Genomic DNA, 26,005 nt, shown 5'->3' with positions numbered 1-26,005 from the left:
CTCTCTCTCTCTCTCTCTCTCTCTCTCTCTCTCTCTCTCTCTCTCTGTTTCTACAGTATATAAATTACTCTGATAATGAAACAATAAATTACTTTAACCTAAAATTTTTCCGTTAAGATATGTAGACTTGCAGGTTACCCTGTTCTGAGGAATGCCAAGACTTTCTTATTATGTCATTAGCATGGATAAATTAATCGGATCTTAAGCTCCTTAAGGGCAGGGTTTATATCCTTTCTTTATTCTTGAAAGTATCTTGTACTCCTTCTGGCTGCTTAATAAAAATCCACCACTCTGAATTCAGTCCAGTGCAATTTCAATTTCTCCTCTCATTAAGTGTCCCCTATAAATCAGTTTAAGCAGTCCTAGCAAGAGCAGTTGCCCTAAGGTTTCTTCTCTTCCACTTTAGTCTAAGGCAGTGCTTCACAATCCCCAAAACTAGGGGAGTGGACCTTGTGGAGCCAGAAAGTATTAGTTTTGTGTTGCTACAGGTTGGCTGTATGAAATAATGGAGACATCCCCCTATCTAACTCAGCTCAGAACTTATAATTATTAAGATGGGCATCGGAAGGTGGTGGCTGTGTTATGGGACCTAAGTTTCTGTTCACTCAGGAGATATAAATGCAGAACATAGTGCATTGCCAATGGTGCTGATCCTTTGCAGAAGCTGCTGTACCGTATTTGTCTTAAGTTTCATCTGCTGCTAGGGAGATCCAGGCCGAGGGGAAGGTAAAGTGCATAATGATTTTCCTGATACACAAAACTGGCCTTTGGATTCTAGACCCAGAAGTCATTCCTAAAGTCCCACCTCATCTTACATGATTTTCACAGACCCCTCACCCTGTTATATGCCTATCAAGAGCATGTGTCTTCCTCCCTCCAGCAGCTATGACAAACAGGAGCTCTCATTGGCAGATTAAGCCTTTAAATTGTTATTTTTTAAGCTAAGTGCCCTGCCGAGCTATGGATGTAAATTGCTTTGAGGCACCCTTTCCACACATCTCTGTGAGCTTGGATCACATAAGTCGGAACACCGACGAAGAGTATAAATGTTCAGTAATGTACCTGAGCTGTTCTGTTCCTATAAGTAAAGATGGAATTCAAACTCGGGTAGGTTCTACTGGAATCTACTGACATGATGATGTGGTTCGGTGGCCAATAAGTGCTGTCAGGGTTTGCACAGACCTCAGGCAGAGCTTTGGGGAGCCGCCCTTGCAGGTTCCATCTCCCTCCGTTCTCTTCCTTGGTTAGCTTGGCATTCATTGACCTTCTTCTCTCCCTTCCTGATGCAATCATTACTGAACTCCTAACTAGCTCTGACCACAGTGTTTCTTCTAATGCCAAGGTGCTAAAAGCACCCGTGATTAGCCACATGATAGTGTCTCTGAGAGGCGCTTGACACTCAGCTCATGGGCTGTAGGCTGATGCTATAGTTTTCCCCATCAACTTGACCTGGTTGCATAAGAGATGCCCAGATGTCTGGTGGAGTGTTGCTTATAAGTGCCAGTGGAGCTCACTCATGCTTTTCATCCAGCAGACAGAAGTGGAGGCAGGTGGATCTCTATGAGTTCAAGGCTAGCCTGGTCTACAAAGTTGAGTACCAGGACAGTTAGGACTGTTACTCAAGCAAACTCTGTCTAGAAAAACAAACAAACAAAAACTTTGGAATGAATGAGCTCTAGGTTTGTTTTGACTCAGTTTCAGGGGATTCAGTTCACAGCCTTTCAGCTTCATTTTCCTGGGTCTGTATAGTGAGGTGGACATTATGGTGGACAAAAACTGGTTGAGGAAAATTACTCACCTCATGGTGGCCAGAATGGAGAGAGACGAGAGAGAGAGAGAGAGAGAGAGAGAGAGAGAGAGAGAGAGAGAGAGAGAGAGACTTTACAAGTTATCCTCTTCAAGGGGCCCACTGACTTACTCCCCAAGTAGGCTCACCTCAGATTTAACCACCTCCAAATAATCTGCTAAGCTATTGATTCATTAATGGATCGATTGATTGATAAAATCAAGGTCACTGCCTCACTGGGGTTCAAACCTCCAGTGTAGAAGCTTTGGAGGTTTGGAGGAACGCCCGGGATTTGCTCCATTCCACTGAGCTATGAGGTTTGTCATTTCATTACTGCCTTCAGGCATCAACTCCAATGGACTCTGAGAACCCCGCTCCCCCACCCCCAGTTCTCAGGTCTTTAGCCTTAATTAGGAGTTATACCATCAGTTCTCCTAGCTTCTGAGTCTTTGGGTATAGACTGAATCTCACTGTCCATGAATACTCCTTAGACTCCTTAGTTCTTGGATCTGCAGAGAACACATTTGGGAACTCTTGCCCTCCATTGCCATATGAGCTTTTTTCCACAACCAGAGCAGAGTCTTCTAGAATTTTCAGCACACTTCAACATAAACTGACATCTAACAGAATGAGCTATATACATCTCTTCACAGATGGCCTTATGTGTCCTTGGTGACATCTTAAGAGGCACGGGACTCCTCAAAAGGCCACTGTGTCATTCACTTTCTTTTAATGAAACAGGACGCTCTGGCTGGAATCCTTTTCTGGTGCACACAGTTCTTGCAGCCCTTTCCCAGGGAAACACAGTGTACCATACATAGCCATTCCTCAGTTTTCTCCTTCTCTCAGACATGTAGTACATTTCTGGCTGGAAATGCTCTTGCTTCTGTGACAGGCGGTGCTAAAAGTCTGAGCATCCTCATTCAGCTGTGAACTCATGCCCTGCTTTTAACTCTGTGTGCAGTCCTAGAATCTTGGGCTACAGCACAGTTAGATATACCAGGTTTATCTGCCACAGCCAGAACAGCCCAGGGGATACTTATTCATAGCTAGTGCCAGGAGGATAAACTTGTTTATAAATATTGATGGATCTTGATGCCCTGTTCCTGAGTCCTTAAAAAAAAGTGCATAACTACCCTCTAGGGGTTTTTTATTTTGTAGTGTTTTTATGAAATTAAAGCGACAAATTCCCTTTAGTACTACTTAGACAGACACTGTAAAGTGTTAAGAAAAAGATGTCCAAAGAAGACCTTTAGGAAGCATGAAGCCAGAGAGGAAGCTTAGGGAATTCTAATCCAGTATCACCTCCATCACAAAGGATGTCACCTGTCTGCTTCTGTATCCTTTACACTGAGGTGGTTTCATAGCACTGTCACTCTCCAGTCTTGTCCCAGGGTGGTGCAGGTGTGGTGGTTACACCTGTGATATGTACACTTAGGACACTGAGGCAGAGAAATTGCATAAGGTTATATTCTTCTTCACAGTGAGTTTCAGACCAATTTAGCCTGTGGAGAGTGAGCTGGTATAGCAAAGACTGCTCTCAGAAAAAAGAAGGACAGGAGGGATGGAGGCAGGAAGCAGGGAGGGAGACAGAGGGCAGACAGATGGAGAACCCAAATCCTTTGGGATCAGTCATGCTCCATGCAATGTTTTTTTTTATGATGTCATATTCAAATACATTTGAAAGGTATGTTTTTGTAATCTTACTTAATTGGGAGTTATCTCCCAGGAACTGGGAGTGGTTTTATATGTATGCCTGTTCCTGAATATTAATATTTAATATTTCATAATTCATCTAGCTATTTGTTTGTATCAGTTTCTCTGTCCACCCACACTGGAGTATAAATTTGTAAATAAGAAGACGTTGACTGTTGATTCCTGGATGTAAACTTATTACCTAGAGAAGATAATCATGAAGAAGTCTCCTCTCCAAAAGACAATAATGCTACACTGAAAGATTTATTAAAACATAATCCATTGATGTGGGAGTGATTTATTATTAATAAAGAAACTGCTTAGGCCCATTTGATAGGCCAACCCTTAGGTAGGCAGAGAAAACAGAACAGAATGCTGGGAGAAAGAAGCTGAATCAGTGAGTCACCATGATTCTCCCACTCCAGACAGATGCAGGCTAAGATCTTCCCTGGTAAGCCACCTCATGGGCTACACAGATTATTAGAAATGGGTTAGACCAATATGTAAGAGCTAGCCAATAAGAGGCTGGAACTAATGGGCCAAGCAGTGTTTAAATGAATACAGTTTCCGTGTAATTATTTCGGGTATAAAGCTAGCCGGGTGGTGGGAAGCAGCTTGCCGCTCTTATCACTACAATCCATTCTATGAATGAGTGAAGGGGAGGCCGTGCAATGATCAGATTAGACACAGAAACATCATTAAAGTTTAACACTCACTCATAGGAGACTTCCTGGAAATTCGGATAGAAAACACGTTACAGGTCCTGGTATGGCCAACCTGGAGGAGCCGGTCTCAACCTGTGGGTGGACACCTCTTTGGGAAGTCAAATGACCGCTTCACAGGGGTCACATGTCAGATATCCTGTATATCACAAATTTACTTCAATTCATAACAGTAACAAAATTACAGTCATGAAGTAGAAATAAAGTAATTTTATGGTTGGAGCTCACCACACATGAGGAACTGTATTCAAGAGGCAGCATTAGGAAGGTTGAGAACCACTGACTTAGAGGCGATCAGTAAACATAAACATCAGCATAGTTGTACGTTGTGCATCAACTTGACACAAGCTAGAGTCATCAGAGAGGAAGGGGCCTTGGTTGAATAAATACCACCATGAGCTCCAGCTGCAAGGCATGTTCTCAATTAGTGATCAATGGGGGAAGGCCCAGCCCATGGCAGGTGGCATAATCCCTGGGCTGGTAGTTCTGTGTTCTATAAGAAAGCAAGCTATCAAGCAGCACCCCTCCTTGGCCTTCTTATCAGTTCCTGCCTCCAGGAAGTTGCCTTGCTTGAGTTCCTGTCCTGACTTCCTTCAGTGATGAACAGTTAGTTATATGGACATGTAAGCTTAATAAACCTTTCCCTCCCCAGCTAGCATTTTGGTCCCGGTGTTTCATAACAGCAATAGAACCCCTAAGACAACAGTCTTGGTTCAAATGTAACAGGACTTGCTTCTCTTAACACCTTCAAAACTACATAGATAATTTAATTGCAGCTTAATTTTCATTAAGATGTGTGTGCAGATTCTATGATTTATAAAGCAGAGAAAAATGACCAATCGCAGCTAAAAGTCCTTTTAAGAAGGAAAAGGGGAGGGAATAAAGTGACATAAGGCCTTGTAATCAAAACAAGGAGGTATTCATGCAGAGAGACTGAACTATTCAGGAAGCTCAAGGAAGCCCGGGACAGGCCTCGCGCGTGAGTGGGAAAAGGTGGGTCAGCCCATGAATAGTTCTGGGAAGCCTGATTATTCATAAGAAAATAATTAAAGTTGGCTTCTTTGTAATATACATAATGAAATACCAGAAAAATTTAATATCTATATTTGAAAAGGAAAAAGAAGTTTAAAATAGAAAAGTTTAATATGGAAACATTTTATAATCTTGAGGTATAAAGAGATTTCTTATATAAAATACAAAATTAGTATCCATAAATGTTTGACAAATTAGATTTTGTTGAAATTAAGAACTTCTTTGCACTTTTACGGTCATATCTAGTATTCAAATTATATTTATACAATTATGAAAATACATAAAATAATGATTTAAAATAGAAGATAGACATGAGCGGAAATGCAAATGTCTGAGAGGTTTATATAAAAAAAAACTCTGTCTCCTTAGCAACTTAGAACTCAGTGCAGGGGTGTCGGCTATTTAACTGCAGGTTGCAAACTTATTTTCCAGAAAAGCAGAATATCATTAGCAAGTCATGTTTCCCATAAGAGAATAGCAATAACTTCACATCTGAAAACCTATTAATGTAATCCATCTCAAAGCAAAACACACAGAATAGTGTGTTTAAAAATACCGTGTAATGCCTGATAAAATAGAAGAAGACTGGTGATGGAGATGTTGAATCCGTGTCCCTTTATTTTCTGTCCATGGAAGTTTAAATGGACCCATCTACTTTAGAAAGCAACTCATAATTGTCTTAAAAACTATATTCCACAATGTATTATGATTACATTCTTTCCCCTCCCTCAATACTTCGCAGAGCTTCACCAACCTCCCTATGCACTAAGGTTATGCTATTTCTCTCTCTTAAATCCCCCAAACCAAACCAAAACCACACACACACACACACACACACACACACACACACACTCACACACAGAGTCCACTTTGAGTTGGCCAACTACTCCTGAGCATGAGCTCTGCCCTAGGGTGTGGTTATTAACCCAGTGTCACTCCACTGAAGAAAACTGACTTTCCTTTCCTTATCATCTGTCAATTATAAATAGCTTCCTGTTTAGGGTGGGACTTTGTACCTATTTTCCATTCTCTGTGCTTGTGTTTTGCGTGTCGTAAGCTTGTGCAAATCACATGCATGCTGTCAGTCTCTATGAGTTCCTATGTGCATCAACCCTGCTGTGTCTGAAAAAAGTGATTTCCTTAGGTCATTTGCCTCCTCTTGCTCTTTCCACTTCATCTTTTACATAGATACCAGGGCCTTGAGAAGGGAGTTTGATAAAAAAAATTCAATTAAATGCAAGTATTCCAAAGTCTCCCAGTCTTGGAACATAGTTCAATTGTGGGTCTCTGGTTAATTCCCATCTACTGATGAAGAATTCTCTTTGATGAGAATTGAGTGAGGCTCTGATCCATGAGCATAATATGTCATTAGGACTTACTGCTGTACTTATTTTGCAAAATAATAGTGGGTTTTCCCCCACCTTAAAACATGTAGTCTTGGGTTCTTGGTCCCATTTACGGTGTCAAATATGGGCTCCATAGAATGGCTTCCTTTTATCCATGGTTCCATCTTACAGTCCAGCAAAAAGTGCTTGGTTATTCCTATAACATTTGTGCCTCTACTGCACCAGTGACATTGCAGCCAGGTCACTATTGTAGCTCAGTGGATTTGTAGCTGGGTGAAATTGGTGATTAGTTTTTCCCTTTCATGGTGTGTATAGAGCCTTCCCAACACTATCCGTCCTAGTCAGTAAGGCTGTAGCTTCTAGTTGTGTACCAACTCTATTTCTCCATGTTCGATGTTTGATGTCATAGGTATGTGGTAGCTTCAGCAACAGAGTCAGGTTGTGGATGGTATCCTATAGCCTTGGCAACAGCCTGCAATGTTTCAGGTGGTCCATTAAACACACACAGCTCTGCAAGGGAGACTGTCAGCGCTCTGCCATTACCCTTGACCTAGGCTGCAGGTTGGCACCAATTACCACACATCAGCACCTGCCAGGACTTGGCAGTCTCTCCTTTGCAAATTAGAAAGGGTCATTTACTTTGTTAATTTCTCTTAGAGAATCCCCTAAATATTAAGTTTTAAGGAGTAGTAGATAAACAGTCCAGCTTTCTTGCCCCTCAAAGGAACAATTATGAGATTTTGAAGATTCCCATGAGTGCTATCTCCAGTGGTAACTCATTGATAAACCACATAGTGTCTTTCCTTCTTTTCCCACCCCACTCTCCTGCTTTCTCACTGAGATCCCTAGGATAAGCTCCTCAATAAACTCATGCACCCAAGTCTGTTTCATAAAATGCATTTTTCAGAATATAAACTAAAATACCTTCTGACTGAGCAGATCCACCCCTAGATAAACACTCTTGAGAAAAGTCTATATGAACAGCTGGTCATGGTGACACTTGCTTGTTATATCAGTATTGGGGATGTAGAGGCAGGAGGATCAGGAGTTTAAGGCAGTTGTGATTGCTTAGTGAATTAAAGATCAGCCCGAGCTATAGAAAATATTATCTCAGAATGTTCCCCTCCAAAAAAGTAAAAAAGAAAATTTTCTTCACCCATACCCATCCTGCAAAATTCTGATTTGGTTTATAGGAGAATGTGATAAGAAAATATCCATAAATAACTTTTAGTAGAAGAATAGTTGTATTTGTTTGAATAAGAAGAATCTTCCCCATTGACTAATATATTTGCATGTTTGGTCTGCACTTGATACAACTGTTTGGAAAGGACTAGGAGGAGTGGCCTTGTTAAAGGAGGTGTGTCCGTGGGGTGGATCTGAGGCTACAAAAGCTCAAGCTTTTCCCAGTTAAGTCTTTCTTTCTGCCTTGTGGCTGTCATAACTTGTAAGTACCTTTTCTACCTGCCTGCTGCTATGTGCCCCACCATGATGGTCAGAGACTAACCTTCTGGAAACATGAGCCTTAAATCAAATGTTTTCATTCATAAGTTGCCTTGGTTGTGGTGTTTTATCATGTAATCGAAAAGTAGTTAAGACAATGGTTGTGGCAGCAATGGTTTTAGTTTAAGTACTGTGTAAGAGTAGAAAATAATATATCTACAGACATTGGCCTCAAGTTTTGGAAACATAATGTTGACCAGAGTAATAAGAATCTGAGTTTGCAGATAAGAATACAGTAGTTTTGTTAAATTTAAAGACATGTAAAATATTTATTAGCAGAGGTTGATATATAATATATATCATATATCACAAATATATACATATACAAATATATTGTGTTATATGTATGTTGTATATATGATATTTAATGTATTTATTAAATCTTAAAAGCAAGGGGATGCCAACACACCAACATTTATGTCAGGAGTTACTTCTGAGAATGAACCAAAGAAGGGATTATATTCCTTGGTGGGGTGGTAGGTTCATAGACACTTGCAGTAACATGTTATCATGCTTCATGGATAACATGTTTATTAATGGAAAATGAGAAAAATAACTGACTTGTCAAAGAAAACACAGACATTTATTAAACCATGTGTTATGCTGTGAAATGTGCATGATATCATATGCCACAGTACATTAAATAGTTGTATATCACACCCAACAGCTTTACATATTTTCAGAAAATTTTTCTGGTTCATGTTTTCCTATTGAAAAATATGCACAATTTATGAAAATGCCCTCCATGGGAAACTGTGGCAAACATTTCCACTGATTTCATAAGTCTCTTCAAATAGCATTCAACACAATGTCATAGACTGCCCAGATCAAGAGACATACTCAATAAATATTCTGTAAGTTATAATATGTCCAGTATGTCCAAATAAGTGATTTTTAGAATTATTTCCTTTAGTGCACTCCTGACTTAGTTTGGAAGTAAGCATCATTTGCGCTACTGTAAGCACTCGGGTATTATACATTAGGAGTGCAGGTAAATCCTACAGAGCACAATAACTTAGGTGAAAGGCACACCTTGACATTGCTTTTCTTTCTGTTGTAATTGAAAGTATATAGTGTTAGAATAAGTGTTTATGTGCATAAACACTCTTTTACAATGTTTATAAATTACTATGTCATGTTTTATGAAAAGATTTATCTAGATTTCAATGTTTAAACCTGCATATAAATGCCATATGCTATATGTGTGTATGTATGCACATATATGGTATATGATGAAACTGAAACACACTCTCCAAAACCATGTGATTGAAGTTACAAGGGAGTTGTGTGGAAAGGGTAAATTGGGCTTTATTTGTTATCTGCTGCCTAAATACTGTTGCCAATCCCAAAATGCCATTGAGCAAATCTGTAAGAGAAATAAGAAATACCTAACTTGAAGTGTGTATTTTACAATAATAAGATAAAAAGGATATCAAAGTAAAGAAATGAAGTCTGAGTATCTACTTAGATAGACAATTCCATGGGTTATATATACATAATTAATTCAGAGAGAATCAGCAAAGAATTGAGATGGAGGAAATCTTGCATTTGTGACTTTGAGAGTGTTGATGGAGCCAAGAGTGGCCAGGAAGAACAGACACCCTACCTTGACCTTGAGCAGACCTTCCTCTAATTTCTGTAGGGATGAGAAACTGGCAGTACAGCCAGGACTTCTAAGGAGGAGGATGTACATCAGCTTTGCTGATATACACCCAGCGCTGACCACTTCATGAGGTGGATGAGAATAACTTTACAATCCCTTCTTTTGAATTCCAGGCGTGTAGACACATCCTTTCTTCCTGTCCAAGCAGGGAGGAACTGAGATCTACTGATTTCTACTAAGTTTATGAGCTTTCAAAGTGATTATTTTTCATGTTAGAAAAGAAAGACAAAACAGAAGGATTGCTTTGAGATAGGAGTACCCCCCCCTTTGACATGATGTACCTGTATTGTGACAATAAGTTTGGAACATGGGAAGAGAAATGACTCCAATTGTGTGTGTGCTTATGTTATAGCAGGTGCTATAGGACACTGCCTAAATTTCTTTCCCATTTCTAATACAGCTTTATAAAAATATGAATCTTGAAGTGGCATACTGTTAATAAGAATGTCTTGCATTCATAAAAAGCTTTGTAATTTATGAGAAAGCCCTTATCTATGAGGAGGAATACTACCATTTATTGGATGCGAACTGACTACATGGGAGCTTCAAGATTGTGAACGTTTTAAGCATTAACAATGTATTCATGATATACTTAGAGTGGTGCTATTTCTTTCATATGTCAGACGAGGAAACAGTTATCAGAGAATGTGAGTGGTTCATTGGAAGTCCCACCTGGGAAGCCTGAAAAGTGGGTTTTATATTCAAATTTATGTAGACCACCACTAAAGCTACTAGGTTGCTGCTAAGCTACTTAGTATCTGCAACTTACAAAAGGTTACACTGCAGGGGTGTGTTGACCGAGTCTCTGTACTTGGCTGTCCAAAGATCTCTTCTCTCTCACTCTCTTCTGTGAATGCCTGAAGTATATGCATTAATAAAAGCCACAATTATGAGGTCTAAGAAGGAAACATCATCCCTTATTTTCAATTTTGCAGATGAGACTCCAGTGTCTTTGGATGATCTTTGGATGAGATCAATGGCTCGTAATAATCTTATTCTACCTGGTTAAAAACATACAACAGTAGAAACAGAGACCTCACAGATTTGTCTCAAGGGAGGGGAAAGCCCATGGTACAGAAATAAATGGGCAAATCCTGTCACTGAGAATACTGGAAAACTGGAGAGCAATGGAATGCAGTGTTCCAGTGTAAATAATATTGAAAACTGATTCCTGAAAATCAGCTAGCTTTGATAGCTCACCAGTTGTGCCTCTTATCGTGGCAGCAGTAAATTTGCTAGCACAAACCACCATTCTTAGCTCCAAGTATTAATTACATTGAACTTAAGAAGGTCTCAGCTAGTCGCCCAACCACTATCCATGTCCTTTGTAAATTAATACAATTCAAAGCCCATTTGCTGTACAAAAATGAGGACAAGGTGTGGTTTGAAAGTGTAATGCCCTTCTAGGCTCCCTTGTTTAAGCACTTGCTCCCTAGCTGCAGGCTCTTCTTTTTTTTTTTCTATTTATTAAAGATCTCTGTCTCTTCCCCACCACCGCCTCCCATTTCCCTTCCTCTCCCCCAATCAAGTCCCCCTCCCTCCTCAGCCCGAAGAGCAATCAGGGTTCCCTGCCCTGTAAAACATATAGGCATCCTCCTGAATATTAACCTTCATCAGGCGATGAAAGGAGACAGAGACAGAGACCTACATTGGAGCACCAGACATAATTCTCAAGGTCCAAATCAGGAGCAGAAGGAGAGAGAGCACGAGCAAGGAACTCAGGACAGCAAGGGGTGCACCCACACACTGAGACAATGGGGATGTTCTATTGGGAACTCACTAAGGCCAGCTGGCCTGGGTCTGAAAAAGCCTGGGATAAAAATGCAGGCTCTTCTTAAGAAGGTTCTGGAATCTTTAAGAGGAGCCTCACTGAAGGACGCCAGCCACAGATGACAGGCTTTGAGACTTTGTAACACTGCTCTACTTCCAAGACCCTGGTTACTTCATGTGTGTGGATGTATTGTGGCCGACCAGTTTCCTGCTGCCGTGTCTTTCCAGCCTGGGTGGAAGGTTGCTCTGGAACCAAAAGCCAGAATCAATCCTGAGTCCTTTAGATTGCTTCCTTCAGGGCACTTGGTCCTAGCCATAGGTAAAGTAACTAAAACAAGTTAGGAGGCATATCTCTTTTCAAAAGACTCTCCGGGGAAAGTAAGCTTTTGGAGAAAGCCTGCCACAACGTCTATGTATTTGGTGATGTATTTGGTCTTCCCAGTTAGTGTTTCTTTTCTTTTATCACTTGAATTTACTTAGCAAAAGAGCTTTCTAGAAAGTCTCATAGCTCTGATTCTAAATCATTCTCTTCAACATTTGCCCAGATTTAACCCTAGGATAACCACAGGACCGATGTGCATAATTCATTTCCACCTAGGTACCTGAAGGTTACCTGCTTTGCCAAGTATGTATGGCATCTTGAAAGGAACTTTTGGCATCTTGCTTTGCTTATGTGTTTGATGAGCCAGGCTTCAGTGGTAGAAGATAGAATGCTATGAAATGAGAGAAACAGGAACCATAGAGGCTGAAGAGTGACCTAGAAATCTTAATATTAGCAATCATAGCTGTGGCTGAATTCAAGTTTACAGCAGCAGGGATGAAATTATGGTACAAATTACCATGCTAGGCCCAGGAAATTATTCTCTGCTGCACGGTTATTAACTGATAGATAAATAAATAACACTCTATGACTGATTGACAAAATAGGAGTGACCTAAAAGCTAAAAGGGGCACCATGCAAAGAGTAGCATGTAATCACTAGGCATTTGGAGTCTGAAATGGGGCTTGTCACAGTGGAGAAATCTAATCTGCTCGAGCCATCACTGAAACACTTCATCGAGAGTCCTTAATCCCAAGGAACTTGCCACCCAGTGCCACAATTTTGTCTTACTTTTGAAAAAAGACAACTGATGACCAAGGGAGGTGTTTCTATCAGAAATGCTCGCAAATATATTTTGGCAAGGAGACAGCAGTTCCCTTTTCTTTACAATTTACTATCTTTTATACTTAGCGATTTCCTAGATTTGATGAGATGGGATCCTAGAGACAGATACTTGTGTATTCTTAAATATTTTCTGCCATCCCAGTTAGAAGTACACAGTACTAGTGAGCCATGAAGGCGATAGTTCTACAATGGATGACACTGTGTTTTTGTTTTTGGTATTAACCTCTAGGGGCTTTGCTAGCTGACAGAGCCCTCTGCTTCCAGACAGCCTTAGACTGCAGTGGAATCATGAACCGGAATAGACGGTAAGACCAGCGTTCACTTTGGAATGTCTTACCACTGGAAATGAAGGGTAACTTCTTGGAAAAGCACCCAGCTTGTGCCATTTATCAATTTAGATTCCTCCTTACATTTATCAATTCTCAGTACTATCCAGTGATATCAGAATGGTTTTCTATCAATTATCTGGCCTCTGAATTTTATCACTATAACACTGATTATATTTACCAATGAACAAGTGTTTGGATACTTGGGCAGTGTTAATACCCCCTAGCCCGGTTCCTTTGTATTTCGAAAGCCATATTCAGAAATACAGAACAGACAGCATTGCAGAGCATCTACAGAGGTATAATTAGGAAGTAGTTTGTCAAAGATGAGTCCTGTGTTCTGGAACAGGGTTCTCTGAGAGGAAATACATTCATTCTTGTGTTGCGGCCCGGGTCTCATGGCCTGCCCCTACAGGAACAAGAGCGATAGGAAATAAATGGTTCATTAATTTGTCAAAAATGGGGAGGCTTTGAAAGGTCAAAATTACCAGCTGTAGCTACTATAATAAAATATTAATCTTGGATTTAAAACATATCTGAAGGTCAAAGCATGCCATAAAATCATGTTTATTGAGTTTTTCTCAAAGCTACTGACTGCAGATTGTCTCACAGCCACTCAACTGTTTCTTTCTCTGCTACTTGAAGGTAGGTACGTCTGGGAGCAAGAGGGGATGTGGCCGAATTCAGTGATATGCTTAGCTACAAGGCCGAGAGCAGCAGGAGGGTGGGAGCCGGGGACCTGTTCAAGGTCAAGGAGTTTTGATAAAGATATTGATGTGGAAAATCTGCCTCAGTGCTTTGAAAGTACATATTTTTTCTTTGTTAATATGTGCGTTTGGCATGTGTGTGTATGTGTGCATGTACACGTGTGTGTGTGTGTGTGTGTGTGTGTGTGTGTGTTGGAGTTGGTCTGTGTGGATTTATATAGCTGTGCATGCACATGGTGGCCCACAAAGAATGCTGGGTTTTCTGCTCTATCATTCTCCTTATTTTTTAAGGCAGGGTCTCTTGCTGACTTTGGAGCTAGACAGGCAGCCAGCAGGCCCAGCCATTGTCCTATTGCTGCTTCCTAGAGTGCTGGGTTTTAGACATGTGTATGGCCACCCCAGGCTCTTTAATTCAGTGCTGGGGCCTGAACTCAGGTTCTCAAGTGTGCACGTCAAACCCTCTTTTCCACCGAATCTTCCCATGAGTCCCATGCCCCTCCATTTTGCCCACATTTGGAGGTGTGGACTCCGGGAGAAAATTGTGATGCTTCTTGGCTAACTAAGAGCAGATTTTAATAAGCTATCACTATGGCTTCACTTCACATCCCTCCTGCTACTCCATATCACTCTTATTATTTTATATCCCTTACCAACAAGTTGTCCTTGCTGCAGAATGTTGAAATGTATTTTCTTGGGACATTATAACTCATTAATGTCAGCTATCCTCTGTCTCCTAGAAAGGTTCAATTTGTGATTGAGAAGGACACAATTTACTGCAAGCTCAGAAAACCCATAATGATGGATAATGCTTCAGAGGACAATTGGGGAGCAATTTTTTGCCCCCGGAGAAGGATGTATCTGACATAATGACACGCAGGCTGGGCCAGCTATACTTTTGGCTTTGAAACGCTGAACTTGATTATTTAATCTTAAAATGTAGACTTATAGAAAAACAAACTTTAATTCTGATGCTGAAAGTGATTTCCTGCACACGAGAAATCCTGTGCAGACATCTTGGCTCACCCTACCCCTACTGCATGTTCTCACTCTCTTCTTTTTAATACACATACCTAGCAAATACTCAATGCCTCTGTCTTCTGTGGTCATGCTAGGTTCCTACCATATAAATAAGATCTTCGAGGTCTAGAAAATTTTTTTGGCCTCTCTCAAAGGCCTAATTTCCTCCTGCAAATGAACTGAAAAACCATCAATGATAACAGCCTAAGACTTATCCACAAACCTGGTCTTGTACTTGATGACAGTGTCACTGGACAGTTGCTTGTTTTTATTATTTATTATTTATTTATTTATTTATGTCACACAATGGAATCTTTATTGAATGTCTCTGATTAGTGATGTGTGAATTTTTTCTCTGAGTATTCACTGAAACAGTGAATAGCTTGTTTCTCATAAAATGGAACAACATATTCAGTCTTTATATTCTAGCATTTAGTGTGTTTGCAACGCTCTTCTCCTGAAAGGAGTCTTTTTCTTGAATCTTCAAAGGATTTATTCAGTTTAGTCTCTTTCCATGCTGGAGTCTATATCCCTTAATCTATGATGATCTTGATTGGCGTTCAGATTGAGAATTAAGGGCTAAGAAGGTAGCTGAAGTAGCCTGCTGACATGGACAGAACTGTGCTCTTCATGTACGTGTGAAATGCCAATTTCTATGGATCTATTCTAGGACTATTCAGTTTCTTCCACTATAGAAACTCCCACAGGACTGTCAGTTCTCATTGTGGGCTCTAGAAAGATCGAAAATCCTTTTAGAGCATGAATTGATGGACCACTGCAAGGTCCAGGACATGCTTACGGCCAGCTGTGTGGAGGAGGAGGGATCTCTGAGAACCAGAAAGTTCCACATGGGGGGCAGTCCCTCTGTGTGCTTTGCTTTCTTGAGTCTTAAGTCACCTGATTCAGTATGTGGCTTTCTCATGGCCTGGGGGAGTGGGCTGCTCTGATTCTACTAACCCTCAGTGAACCATTTTTTTCCTCAATATTTGATATTATTTCTCAAAGGTGCTTGTCTTTACCCATTTTCATTGTTATAAGGGAAGAAAGAAAAGAAATGACAGCTATTCCTGAGAAAAGCACGCACCTCCAAGGCCCTTTCCCGGCAATCTGAACATGGCTCTGTAATTCCTGAGACAGCCTAGAGTCGCAGCTACTGATGGGGCCTTCCTTTCACAGACTTACACCTCTCAGTGGTGGGATGGCTGTCTGGGTCACGATGTTGAGTTATGCACCATCTTAAATTGTGTGTTAGACGTTTATTCGTTGGCTTTTTAAGGACCAAAGTCAAGCTTGAAGTTCTTAGTGAGAGAAGTTTGTTCACTTATGTATATTTTAGATTTGGGATTATTTTCATTTAAGGATACTCTGAAATCATAAGACAGTCTATTTAAGGAACAAAATAGGTTACCACCTACAAGTTCTAATTAATTAATGCAAATGGCAATCATCTCTCACGCTGTACAACTAAAAATTATACAAATCAACAGGAAACAGAAGATTCAGTTCATTTATAAATAAAGGAAGTAAAGCTTGATTTGTATTATAAATATATATATATATAAATGTATATGCCTATTGACATTCCTAGTCAATTTCAAATATTAGATTTGTCCAGGCAACCACATTGTTATAATTCATTATTTAAAGAAAAAACTCTTATTCATGTGAACTGAAAGTAAATATAAGAATGGCACTTTGGTTTATGAAAATTATGATTGGTAAAATATTTTTCTTGGCCAGTGAAAGAGAGAGGGAGAGGAATAGAGGAGAAAGAGAGAGAGAGAGAGAGAGAGAGAGAGAGAGAGAGAGAGAGAGAGAGAGCATAGCAAATCTTTCACAGACTAAATGATGATCTTCAAGTTCCTTTCCGCTCTGCAATTTTATCTTTGTAACTCTCTTACATGGCTCTGTCTCACCTCATCTGTAAAATTGCTATAATAATACCTGAGCGCAGAGAATTATGAGTGTCAAAAATTAGGAGCTGTGTGAGGAACCATAAATTTCTCTTGATATATGATTTATTATTACTAATCAAATCTGTGGAGATAGAAAGGGGGAAAAAAGGAAATAGTTCAAAGAATTATCATACATCTTGCTCCTGTCTCTCTTCTGTTAGCATTTATATGTATCATGGCATCTGTGTGTCTTCCTGTATCCTTGAGTCTAACTTAACCAATTGAGCAAGTTGACACACTGGTTTGCTGCCACACACCACACCTTCCCAGGAGAAGCTCGTGGGCTATAATTATGCAGTTCTTAGATTTCTCACGAAGTCTCTTCTGTGCCCTAAGCTGACAAAGAAAATTCGACCCAGAAATGGGAAGTCTGCTCTTTGTTCTTGCCATGATCTCTTTCATGCTCACTGTACTGTAGGCGTGTGCGTGCTTAGAACAGTCATATAAGTTTGCGCCAAATATTTATGGAATCCTCCCATTTCACTCCAGTCCAGTTTTTCAGCTTATATCTGTACCTTCAGAAGCCCCTCCCTCGAGCATATGGAAATTAGAAGTTGATATGGTTTTTACTGAAGCTGCCAGAGATTCTGCGCTTAGAAACATATTTCATATTTTTCTATATGGGTTTTATGCAACAAACAGTGGTACAGTGCTTTCTCCTTCGAGTCCCAGGAGAGTTCAAAGGCGATTTACTGGAGGAGGAAAAGTCCGCAAAAGAAATCTTCCCTTCCCTTCTCGAAGTCCATTAAAAGCAAATCTGAACATTGTGAATTGCCAGTTTTCCACCAGGGATACATACTGAGTGCAATACCCCAAACAACCAAACACCCTGAAACCTATCATCCACTTTCCATGAAGGCACCACATGTGACATCCATCTTTGTCTGTGGACATGTGTAGATTAAGTATTCATCTTGTCTTGCTGATACCCATCCTGGATCCATCTCTATCCCAACGTGACTTTGCTCTTCCATCCATTTTAAGGTGTGCTTATAATGTGATCTCTAATGGCAGCAGATAGCTCCCTCCCTTGATTCCTGGTGGCATGGCAAACCTGAGGTAAGGATGTTCTCATCAGAGAACTCAATACTCATGCACTAAGGAAACACTGTATAAGAAATATGTCCAACACGCACAGCAGTGGTTGTTGGTATTTGTCATTTATAGGAAACATTCTGACTCCCATAGGCAGCTTTCTTTCTGCAAACAGATGAGCATACAAGCAAAAACAAGAATAGCAACAATGAAAGAAACCAGGAAATCCTATCACAGTGTCATAGAGTAAAAATATTAGATTATAGGGCTGGAGAAATGGCTCAGTGGTTTAGTGCAATGGCTGCTCTTCCAGAGGAATGAGGTTCGAGTCCCAGCACTCACATGGCAGCACACAACTATCTGTTACTCATATTTCAGGGAATTCAGTACTTTCATTTGATCAATATGGGCAATTCATACTTAAGATACATAGACAAAATATAGGCAAAACACCCATATACATTAAAAATATACTAACAAAAACAAGAAAGTGACCTCTACATTCCATGACCAATTTTTTAGAGACAGTCTCTTCTGAGACAAATACACTGACTTCATGAGCCCAATATATCATTAAAAAAGAAAAAAAAAACACTTGAGAACAGAGGATACTAATGCTTGTGTCACTCTGGCAACACTTAGATGCATGGTGGACATTCCTGCTCTTCATACATGAACCAAATGGCCTCACCACAAAGAGGAAGCCTGGGAATTCTGTAAATGCTACTCTGCTTCATCACCCATATTAATCGAGGGAAATCCTCCAGTTAGCATTTTACTCTGTTGCCAGTTTCTAATTTCAAAGAATACTAAAAGGTATGCAATATTTTATTTTAAGAAAAGTTAGGGGAGGAGCTATGATTCTTAAAGTATGCAGAGTTCTTTTCAACCTCTTCATCACATAATTATGTAGAGAAGTTGAGAAGGTAGCCAACACAAGGTTTGACAAACTTAAGCATTGAGAATTAAAAGTCACTTGTGGATGTCATTTTTCACCATAGGAAATCATTAGGAGCAGAAATAGAGTTTGTGCAATATCTGTTTAGATGCCTTTGAAGGTATCTTTAGTGATGGATGAACGTTCAACTGCCTGATGCTCACTTGAAGTTCATCTGAGTACAAGCCATGTGGTGTTTACTGTAATGATGAGTGTCCTGATACCATGGTGTGACACTTTACAACTTGGATAGTTTGACTTATTCAAAATGATTCTTTCTACTAAAGGGTTCCTTGTAAATCATAACATCCCCCTCTCTTCAATCTTTCTTTCTATTCTAACAGTTTAGAGGCAACAGAATGTTAAATGGCCATCAGAATTGCAGATAAGTGACTCAGTAAAGAAGAGAAAATATAAGAAGGGAAAAACAATAAAGTCCATGGCCATGTTAGTAAGAACAAAGCAGAGTATTAAGGTGTCCATACTTGCTAACGTGATGCTTCCATTGGGCTATATCTCTTGTCTGTAGGAGGAAGGCCACTTGTTGGTTCCTGTCTGCTTAGCCCTGAAATAATCACACAGAAACTGCATTAAGTAAATCACTGCTTGGTCCTTTAGCTCTAGCTTCTTATTAAATAATTCTTACATATTAATTTAATCCATCTCCATTAATCTGTGTATTGCCACATGGCAGTAGCTTACTGGCTAAAGTCTTGGCATGTCTGACTTTGGCAGTAGCTCCATGGCATCTCTTGACTCCATCCTTCTTTTTCCCAGCATTCAGCTTAGCTTTTCCTGCCTACCTAAGCTTTGCCTTACTATAGGTCCAAAGCAGTTTCTTTATTCATTAATGGTAATCACAGTATACAGAGGGGACTCCCACATCACTTGTCCTTCCCAAACGAGTAAGAAATGCTGAGGGAATAACTAACTCACTGAGTGCAGAGGGAAGAGGTGCTGAAATGGGTTGAATTCAAGCCTGAAAAGCTGCCTCTTCTGTTCCCCTTTATCTACAGGTACCACAGAATGGACCAAACTCAGTCAGTGCTACAGAGTAACAGGCCTGTTCCCAGGTCCCACTATTCCTTTACTGGACACCAACTTAATATCATCAGTGACCCAGAGGGCCAGGCAAGTACACTTTCCTTTCATGTGTGTTGGAAGAGCTCTGTGGCTAACTAGCTACTGCCCAGAGCATAGAACTCAGCAGAACACATACCAGGAAATAGGCACTTCCTGACAGATGGCATTGTGAGCCTTACTGATAGGTTTTGCAAAAGTAAGCTGCATCTCAAGTCATTCTCCAGAGGTTATTAGAGGGGTCCAATTTGGAGGCTGTTTGCTCTGAGTATCATAGTCCTGAGAATATTTAAAATAGATAGTTAAGATAGACCACAATTTAAAGGAATATCTTCACTTATATATTTTTCCATTGGTTTGTAACTTAAATGAAATATGCTGAACAGATATTAACTACTAAGGGGCCTTAGATAAATCCAGGCATTTAAAACTATGTTCACAGCATCATTAGTAACATAGCAATACCCACAAGCTATAATACAGCCATAAATGAGCTCATATGATCTGGATCAGGTCAGTCTAGAAAACACAGTGCTGGGGAACTAGATTCAATTTGTAGCTTCAATGGAACATAAAAAGCCTTAATAGTCCTCTCAAAAAGAAAGAGACAGAGATACAGAGACAGAAAGATACAGAAAGATAACACATAGAGAGACACAGACAGAGACAGAGATACAGAGACAGAAAGATAACACACAGAGACAGAGAGACAGAGACACTAGCTAAATAAGCTAACACAGTAAAGCAACCAACGTTCTGCCTCACATGATAAGAAGCTGAGGCTGATCTCTAACTCCCCATCAAGGACTACATCCACATATTAGTTTAACCCATCTCCATTAATACACCATAGGCATGCCTTTGACCAGATCTTTCAGCCTCAACTGAATCTGGCGATGTAGTATCAGGAGCCTGAGTCAGAATACCCCAGCTAACGTACAAAAATGCTGATTATAAGAAACAATACTGTTAAATAATATAGTTAAATCTACATGGACAAATATTTAAATTATAGACAGTAGTATAAGAACATTAAAATACCCATGAAAAAATGTATAAAAAGAATTACTGAACTGCAGGTTGCCTACAATAAACCCATTTAAAACATAAAAGCATAGTTAGATATAATGTAAATGACTATGAAAAGACACTCCATACAGACCTAAGTGATAAAATTAATTTCAGACAAAGTAGATTTCAGAGCAAAAATTTCCAGAGATAGAATTCTGTAATGGTATTAATTTAACAAAACTATAACACTCCTTCATAGACATAGCATACAACTGACAGCAGATGTGAGAATATGGGACGCAAAACAGACAGAATCTAAAGGAGAAATTGATACAGTCTTAATTATAATATAGACATAACTCTATGCTTATATTTATCTGTGGAAGTAGAAGATTGAAAATCAACAAGAATATAAAACGAATGGATGACATTCTCAACCAATGTGTCTAACTGAATTTTATGGAATGTGTTGCTACATAGCAGGAGAATATAGATTTTTATCAAGTGCACTTTGAACAGCCACAAAGCTGAATCTCATCCATGAGGAGAGAAAGAGAAAGAGTGGGAGCTTAAGAGACATCTTAACACGTGAAATTAAATTGTAAAAGTAGACTCCCTACTCTAGGAAGGTAAAGTGGAATCAATAACAGGGTAACAGTGAACATCTCCAAGCCTTTGCAAACTAAAAAAAAACATCTTTGTAAAAATAGTTCAAAGGTCAAGTAAAAAGTAGTGAAACCAGAAAATGCACCGAAACATTAAAACAGTTGCATCAAATTTTGTGTGCTAGCACTAAAGAAATATTAATGAAACAAAACCATAAAACCAACAGGGGAATCAGTGAAGACTGACTCTTTAGAAAGATCTGCAAGATAGGAAAATTCCAGCAATACTGATGAATTATGAAGGAGATAAGAAAAAAAATGCTTAGATCAGTAATATAAGAAAGGATGCTTCTATACGCTGTGGTCACACTAAAGTAATAATGAGAATAAAAGCAAATCTCAACACATCAAGTCACTGAGCACAACATATTTAGGTTAAATAGATCAATCATTTTGAAAGCCACTGGCTTCTGAAACTCATATAAGTTAGGGAAATACCCTCACCATCTTATATCCACTAAGTAAACTTAATTCACAACTGAAAACATTAAATAACAAATTCCCAGATACGTGAGGCTAAGTCTATCAAATATTTAACACATAAATAAAATTTACATCATTTGACAAAAATAGGAGATATTTAATAATTCATTGAATGAAAATAGTGTTACTCTGATAACACACTAGCCAAATGCATTGCAAAAGAAAAGAATTAGAGGCCAGAGATCAACATCTGGTGCCTTTACTCAGCACTCTATTTTTGAGAAGACAGTTCTCATTGGACTTGGAGCTTGACAATGAGCTGTCTGGCTCAATCTTGGGATTTTGGAATCTTTTTTTCTCTGACAACACATGCTGCCATGTACTGGGATTGTGGGTGTGAGCTGCATGAACCCACATTTTAATTTAGTGCTGGGATTTGAACTCATATCATCATTCTTGAGTGCCAAGTACTTTATTGACTGAGCCATTACTCTTTCCCCTTTACAAGGATTTGTGTGTGTGTGTGTGTGTGTGTGTGTGTAGAAAAGTTTATTGTGAAGTTATAAGTAAATGAAGACACTAGAATAGCTAAAATATTGAGGACAGATAAAGTTGGAAGGATGGTATTACCCTTTACAACTTACAATGCAGCTTTGTATAGCAGAATAGAACACTGGTGAAGGTACAGATGCACAGATCAACCAGTGGAGCAAATGGGTGTTCTGTGGAGATAGATTCCAGTGTGGCCAATTAAATTTTGAAAATTATACAAATGTTGTTGTGAAATGGAGACTGCATGTTTGTTTCCCAGGCACCCAGACCCAAATAATCACACAAAAACTATATTAATTACAACACTGTTTGGCCAATAGCTTAGGCATATTCCTATCTAGTTCTTATATCTTAAATTAACCAATTTATATTAATCTGTGTATCACCATGAGGCTGCAACCTATTAGTAAGGTTGTAGCATCTTTCTCCTTAGGGAGCCACATAGCAGCTCCTCGACTCTGCCTTCTTTCTCCCTGCATTCAGTTTAGTTTTCCCACCTAGATCTATTCTGCCCTGCCATAGGCCAGAGAAGCTTCTTTATTAACCAGTGACAATAAAACATATTCATAGCACACAAAAGGGAATCCCACATCAGGTTATTAGTAGAAAATGATAGTATTTTTCATAAATTAAATTGGAAAAATAGACATTAACACTTGTATTCAAAATGGTAAATCTTTATTTATATCCATACTACAAATAAGAACTAATGTGTACTAGTTAAATATAGAGTCCAATCCTATAAAATATGTAGAATATAACAAGAAACTATTTGTGATCTAGAGGTAGGAAAAGTGTTTGTAAACTAAATAAAACAAAAAACTCTCGCAAGCCATAATAAAACTGACACCTTTGATTTCATTAAAACAAAAAACTCACAAGTTATAAGATTGACACCTTGGACTTCATTAAAGCATAGCTTTTGTTGTGCTCAGAGGAACAAGAGAGAAAAATTTGAACAACCTGTATACTGGGAGAAGGCGTTTCCAAATCACGTGTCCATCAAGGTTCTCACATTGAAAATATATTTTTTAAAAATTTCAAAACATAATTAAAAGTTGGGCCCAATGGCTCAACCCTGAAATCATGTTTACTTGAGAGGCTAACGCAGAATTGCTTATGTTCAAGACCATGTTGGGCAATATAGTCAGATCCTGATCTCAAAATAAGAAGATCTCACGTGGGTTTGGAGAGACAGTTCAGAGGTGAAGAGCATCTACTGCTCTTATAGAGGACCCGAATTTATTTCCCAGCACCCACATCAGGTAACTCACAACTAACTGTAACTCCAGCTCTAGGGGACCTGGTGCATACTTCTGGCCTCCTCAGGCACATGTACTAATGTACACATAACACACACAACACATACACAAAGATGGTAAAAATACATATTTTTTTAAAAAAATAAACAATACAAGTAAGCGAAAAAGAGGGCCCAAGATGTCAATCAACACTTGCCTAGTTAGGTGAGGCTCTGGGCTCTGTCCTTGGTAGAACAAACAAACAACAATGAACAAATAAGCAAATTGAATAAGAAACAACCCAAATAAAATAGTCAAAATATTTTAACGTGATACAACAAACATCATAAAATTCAAGTACACTCCTATGGTAAGGGCTTAAAATAAAAATGGAAATCTGGGACATTGCTAGGGTTGGGTATAAAATAGCATCCCCACAGAAGGAGAACAATTGGGAAGTTTCTCATAAAATTAAATTTATGCTTACACGGCAGTGTATTCTGGGCTGTTTACACAAAACAGAGAAAATACTGGATGTTTACAGCCTTCCCTGTCATAACTGCCTACAAATGAAGGAACAAGATTGTTCAATAGATGAATGTATGCACTAGGGCATATCACCACAAATGAAAACAATAGGACTGAGGAGATAGTTCAGTAGGGAAAGTGTTGGCTTAGCATGCACAAGGATTTAAGTTCAGAACCCTAGAATCTGCATAAGAGCCCAGGCATGATGGTGGGCATCAATAACCCAAGCACTTGGGGTGTGGAGACAGGAGAATCTTTGAAGCTTGCTGGCTTGTCAAATCTGAGTTTGGTGAGAGACCATCATCAGTAACAACAATAACAAGGAGAAGAAGTGATTGAAGAAGATATCTGGTGTCAACTCCTGACCTCCACATGCATACAAATACATGTGCTTATGAGCCTTCACACATACCAGTACATGTGCATGCACACACACACACATACGCACACACACACACATGTACACGCTTGTGCATACGCACACACACACAAATGAAAGAGACTCCTGACACAGTAAACATCTTGAATTCATATCATTTAGGAAGTTAAATTCCAGGAATAGAGAAGACATCATTTGCCATGGTTTGGGAACTTAAGAGGGGTTATGATGACCCAAGACTACAAAATGACACAGTAGGAAATTTGCAGGTCATGGACCAGTTGTTTCCATATTGTGGTGGTTATTTGAGTCTGTACAAGCACTAAAATTCTATAGGCCTACATATCCAAAATTTTGTCCTGTTATTTAATTTTAAAAACAAAATGGAAATTAATGTAAAAGCTACACACTGTATAAAAATGGATATTTTTAAATAAATGCTAGGCATTATCTTAAAATCTAATGGTGCTTGAAAACACACACACACACACACACACACACACACACACACAACCTTGCTGATGACTGGAGACTCAGGAACTCAGAGGGCTGATGAACAAAAGCTGTTGAATCATGATCCTTATTCTATGTACTTAGCTGGGATTGAGGACATTCCTGGTACTTTTCCTGCTGACAGGAGAATAGTACCAGTGAGTTGTAGATCTGACAAGGTGCAAGTCAAATCTGTGGCAAAGACCTGCACACATCAGAGAGGCAGTTGATGGGCACCCAGGAGCAGGCTGCTCTCAAGCAAGGCTCATCTGTGCTACACTGCTGAGCACAGGGGAATCATGGGGCTCCGAGCATTGGAAAGGTACACTAAAGGCTTGGCCTGCTCACTTTAAAATTAGGAAATAGCCTATGGGTGACAATGTTCTTCCCTGGCTCTCTGTGGATCAGTGTCTTGGGTAAAGGGATATAAGGATACCCCCAAAGTTTTTATGTAGAATGTGTGCAGTTTTAAATAGCTCAGAATTAACAGAAAGTCTAGGAAATGACTCCAAACACACAGGTGGTATGAGCAGCCATATCCAGACAGTTTAACAAAAGAGACATATCTTTATACAAAATACATAACTTGGAGCCACACTTTTATTTAAAAAGTATATACGGTACAGCCACTAAAGCAGAGACAGCCTTTTGTGTAGTGCCATAGAGATTTATGCTGCCTGCAGAACAGATCTGTAAACTCACTCTTATTAAAAACAATATCATGTGAATCTATGCATAGATGCAGGCACTATTCTGTGTAGGTAATATAGAAATGTGTGTGTGTGTGTGTGTGTGTGTGTGTGTGTGCGAGTGCGCAAGAGAAAGGCAGGGTGTTAATGAGATGATCTCAGAGGTGGGCTTGCTTAAAGTAGAAAATAAATGCTGGAAAGAAAAATCTTTTGTGCCTTATAATTTAAGAAATTACTTCTCGTCCTAAATTTGAATAGCACACTTATAATTTCCTTGAAATGAGGGAAA

Source organism: Microtus ochrogaster, linkage group LG9 (genome assembly GCF_000317375.1).
Source record: "Microtus ochrogaster isolate Prairie Vole_2 linkage group LG9, MicOch1.0, whole genome shotgun sequence".
Classification (NCBI taxonomy): Eukaryota; Metazoa; Chordata; class Mammalia; order Rodentia; family Cricetidae; genus Microtus; species Microtus ochrogaster.
The sequence above is the reverse complement of the archived record's forward strand: the minus strand, read 5'-3'. Positions refer to the sequence as shown.